This window comes from Vipera ursinii (genome assembly GCF_947247035.1).
Source record: "Vipera ursinii genome assembly, chromosome: 6".
In the NCBI taxonomy this organism is placed as follows: domain Eukaryota; kingdom Metazoa; phylum Chordata; class Lepidosauria; order Squamata; family Viperidae; genus Vipera; species Vipera ursinii.
In genome coordinates this window covers 80,477,696-80,483,161 of record NC_139515.1, presented here as the reverse complement: position 1 = coordinate 80,483,161, position 5,466 = coordinate 80,477,696, and positions in this window count along the sequence as shown.

Sequence of the window (5,466 nt, the reverse complement as noted above, 5' to 3'; positions counted from 1 at the left end):
AAGTTTTTATTAAAAAAATTTCATGCATACAATAATAATTTTTCAATCAACGTGCTGAGTTTACATTCACTAATACTGAACATATTTAATTCCTAATCCTTTATTCTTTCCTCTAGTCATCGATAAAATAAATCCCAAGTTTGGTAATATTCTGTTTCTTCTTTTTCTTTCAATCTCATAGTCAATCTGTCCATCTCTGCGCATTCTAGTATTTTTTATTATTATTATTTCTTCATCTGACGGTATTCCTTCATTTTTCCAATATTGCGCAAATAAAAGTCTTGCCACTGTTGTGAAATGCAAAATCAAATATAGGCTTTGTTTGTTAGTCTTTTCTGGCATTATACCCAATAAAAAAAGTTCAAGTTTAAAACCTACATGTTCTCTCAACATCTTTTCTAGCCAAGTATGTATCTTTTCCCAATAGTTCTTTACTTTATCACATGTCCACCAAACATGATAATACATGCCTAACTTATGTTTACATTTCCAACATTTATCTGACATATTTTTAAACATTCTTCCTAATCTTGCTGGTGGCAAATGCCATCTATAGGACATTTTATATAATTTTTCTTTATAAGAAGTTGACATTGTCAATTTGTAATTTCTTTCCCATAAAGTTTGCCATTTTTCTAATTCTATATTATATCCAAAAATTTTCACTCATCTTATCATTGTTTCTTTAACTTGTTCGCTTTCCATTTCCAAAGTTAATAAAAATTATACATTTTCTTAATTAATTTCTCATCTGAGGTTAACAATCTCTTATCAAATACCATTTGTTCCTTATAAAATCTATACAGTTTTATCATATCTAGTTTGCTTTTGTAAATGTGCCCACCATTATAGGTTGATGCCCTGGTTTTCCATTTCTTGTTTAGATTTTAAATTCCCTTCAAAATTTAGAATATCTCTATATGTCCAGATTTTTTCAAAGTGCACCAAATTTGGGTGTAGAAATGCTTCCATAGCTGACAACCATTTTCCATGTGCCTCACATTCTACTATCTGTAGTGGGAAAGACATCCTCAGATGACATAATCAGAGACTGATTTGAACCTTTTAGTTCTGAAAACATGATAGATGAAAGCAGGGCGTTATGCTAAGATGGCAAAATCTTTTGTGGCCATTTTAGGGATACTAGATCTGGCCTATAAACATCTAGATAACCAACAGATGGCATCTAGATGAGGTCAATTGGTAGCACTACTAAGCCTTTTAGCTCTTGGACACCATGCTGCTTTTTAAACTGTTTTTAACATCTTTCAGTGCCATTTTTCCTCCTGGAAGAACTCTGGAGGACCAATAAAAGCAATCTTAAATGAAATCAACATTGGTTAAAAAGGACAGGACAGGACAGGATAGGATAGGATAGGATAGGATAGGATCATTATTGTCATTTTAAATGTATACTAATCAGCATATATTAGAATGAGATTTTGTTGCATACAGCTGTCAAAGGGTAACCATCTCCAATATACACTGCATAAACATGACAAAAATAAATAAATAAAATAAAATATGGATATACCCACATACACACACATATGTGGCCCAGAGAAACAACACGGTCTAGTTCGGATCTATACTGTTGAAAATGTGTTCATTTTTTTAAAAAAAAATGTAATACAGGTAGATCTTAATTTTCTACCACATTTGAGCCCAGAATTATGGTTGCAAGTTTTTGTGGTTGTTAAGTGGGGCACCTATGTGATTGCCTCACTTAATGACCACAATCGCAGCTGTCTCTGTTTTGGTCCTTAAGTGACTGCATGGGTCATCAAGGGGAACACGAGGTGCCTCAGGGAATAGGGGAAGCCATCTCCTGTTAATATGTGGTCTGTATTAGGCCTCAAAGAGCTGCTTCCAGCCCCTGAGGCATCCCATGGCTAGTTTCCCATCCCAGTGGGAAATTGTGACCTTCTGAGAGACTGTGGGAATGGTCGCCACTTCCTGAATGGTTCGAGGCAGCCCCTGTAAAAGGTTGTGGGGTGTCTGAGCACTTTACCTAAAGAGCAGGGCTCTCCAAATTTGGCAAGACATGCTTGTAAGACTATAAGACATGCTGGCTGGGGAATTCTGCGAATTGAAGTCCACAAGTCTTAAAGTTGCCAATTTTGGAGATCCCTGCTAAAGAGAACCGGCCAATGCACCATGTGCCCCTCCTGTACAGAAGACACTTCTTTCCATCCTGGAAATGGATGCCATTTTTGAGACCAGATGCAATTCTTAGCTTGTGAGAACTGTGGCCGCTTCCAAAATGGCACCCACTTCTGGGATGCACAAGATGGCTTCTGAATAGCAAGGCTGCAAGGCAATTTGACTGATTCTCTTTCAAAAAGGCAATCTTTGGAACAGGAAAGTGGAGCAAAGCATGATAGGGTGGGGAAAAGGCCCATATATGCAGGTCCCAGTGGGGAAGGAAGCAGACCTAAGGCTGTGGGGACCCAGCCGGGTGGGAAGTAGATGCAAGGGAACAAGTGAGGGGGAATGTGGGGGGGGGGAAGTATAGGCAGTCAGGGTACTTTCAGTGTCCCTGAGGTCAATCATAAAGGTGGGCAGATTGCCAAGCACCCAAATCATGTTATTTGGGCCCATGATACCAGTTGTAACTTTGAGTACAGGTCATAAGTCTCTTTGTTCATCACCATCGTAATTTCAAACAGTCACTGAACAAATGTCAAGGACTACCTGTACAACAAGCAGTGAAAAAGACTGGTTTGAAAGAGATTGTTACCTTATAAGTTAGGCATTAATATTATTTATAAAGCCTTAGGGCAGGGGTCTCCCAGAATTCCCCAGCCAGCTATTTTAAGATCTAGATGTTCTTCATAATCTTTTCCAACCTTCTTGAGTACTTTATATGTATATGAGTATACGAGTACTTTAGATGGCGTATTCTTTGGGTCTCTGAAATGCTCCACATTAGTACGATTGGTTGTAACTGATTCAATTAATAAGCAAAATGATTGTGTGATTAAAAAAAATAGCCGTGTTACCCTCTCCTCTTTTCTTTAAAAATGTCCTTCCAAGAACATGTCCCCATTAGGTGGGACAGATTTTCCAACTGAATCTTTTGCAGTGAGACTCTACTGAAGTTGTTTAGGAGACATCCACAGCACACAGCAAATTACGGTAGACGGGGGAATTTCTTTTAGTACATGGGAAAAGCTTGAATAAACAGGATAAGCTGTGAAGGTCTATGAATGAAATTGCGGTTAGAGCGCAAGAACAGGCAATTGAAAAATGAGTAAGAAGCAAATCAAGATGATGTAAAGAATTCTCCAAGGTGAAATTAATTATATTAAATATAATAAATATTTAAGGGCATTCAGCCTCCTCCATTCTATTAAATCAACGCAATCCATTAAAGAAAATTCAGGACCAACATCTTATTTTAGCCAGCATATAAAAATCCTATCTATAAAAAGCCTCAGCAGAAGTCCAATACTAATCAGCAGATTGTAGGATAACCAAGAAGTAAAATTAGCTTACCTGGGTTATGGATCCAGTTCTGCAACAGTTATAGCATCATTGGCATAAACTTCCAGAAAGAATTCCTATCTTCAAGTGAGGGGATTCTGAAGTTCATTTAGGAAATCATTAACTCTCCTAGCTTCCTAAAATAAACAAAACATCTCTTCCATACCCGCCCCCCCCCTCAACATTTGTGTTTTTTTTTAATAAACATTGTTGGACAAAAGTGTTCTGAATGTAATCTTGGCACATTGGCGTCTTTGCTTTGAAAACAGCAGTGGGCTTGTTTTGAATAAGAAAAAATGTTCATTGTTTCTTTTGATTCCTCTTGTCGTTTCACCCAAATCTCTTCCGAAGAAAAAGTATCCATCCATGATGGAAAAATAATAAAATAACCAAGCTGAATATGCCTTTGTCTTTAAATATCCTATCCCAGAAAAGTCTTATACTGATTTCTGGGAAAACAGGAGCATGGGCACAATTTTGTCCAAGGCTCTTGCTATTTCTCCTCTGTTCCAGGCAGAGGCCAAGACTTCAGCAGAATAGTCTAGCTCTAGCACAGGGGTCTTCAAACTTGGCAACTTTAAGACTTGTGGACTTCAACTCCCAGAATTCCTCAGCCAGCTGGGAGTTGAAATCCACAAGTTGCCAAGTTTGAAGACCCCTGGTCTAGCAGAACATCCAGTATAATCCCATGTTACTTAGGAACCTTAAGCCAACTCACCATAGAACAACTTGCTGTGGTTAATTCAACAATTCAGTTTAATTATTTAAAATGGTTAAAAAATATTTTAATTTTTGTCATTCAGATTTCATTTTGTCCCTCCTTTGGCATTCTTTAATAATTCTATTCCATTATTTCTTTGGTATTAGTGCAACCTTTGTCCCGCAGCGAGTTTGGTCATGGAGAATTGTCCGGTGGCGATTTGGCTATGGCGAGTTGTCATAGATCCATTTGAATAATACATGTCAGGTTGGCCTGTTCATCCTTGGTAAAGTCACAGATAAAGGAGCTTTATTATTGACTGACATGGCAGTAAGCAGCCCCAGCCAAAATCTAGGACCTCTATAGGACAGTACAGGAACTAGTAGGTGAAAACTTCATAGAAGAAGACCCAAATTGCAATTAAGAGGAACAATTTACTGCATTGTTAATACAGGAATCTCCTCTATTAAGCCTGCTTCCTGGAATTGTGGGCTCTATTAATGGAGGTTTCTAAGCCAAGGCTAGACAACCATTTGTCAGGGATGGTATGAAGCTTCCTGTTATGAACCGGAGATTGGGATTAGAAGACCTCAAAGGTCCCTCCCATCACTAGAATTCTATGCTACCATTTCCCTATTGGGCTAGTGTGAATTGAAAGACAAGATGATGCTTGTGCCTTCCATATGCAGGAGCTAATGTGATTGGTAAAGGCGGCTTACTTCCACTGAGTAATGAGACAATATCCTCCACCAGGAGACAAATAAAGTAGCTTAAAAGACATGGAACAGTGTGTTTCTGAAATTCTTGTGTTACCCCTAATTTAAAATCTGCAGGATGGTTACAGAAGCAGGAAGATGTACAATAAAGTGCCAAGACTCAAACAAACGACATCAAGTTTATTTAGATTGCCCAATTAATTGCTCGCAACACCAAGGGCTCTTTCCTAATATGCACAGTGAGCCCAAATGACAAAGTTTCCAGAATTCAATTCACAAAGGGATTGTGGTTGGGCATTTTTTATAGCCCTGAATCCTTCTTTCCCCTTTCACCCCCAGAGTGGCTTAGTTTAGGGAACAACTAGGGGAAAAGGTTACATTTTAACAGTTAAAGGTCTAATGGGTACTGGGCACCTGCTATGATAAAAAAGAGAAATAACTATCTACTTGTGGTTAGAGCAGAAAGTTTGTAATCTTGTAGCTAGCAGGAGGAAATAGGCAGAGCTGGCTTGTCTAAACACTTCTCTGCCCGGAGTTAATTAAAAAATGGGGGTCAATCCCAGG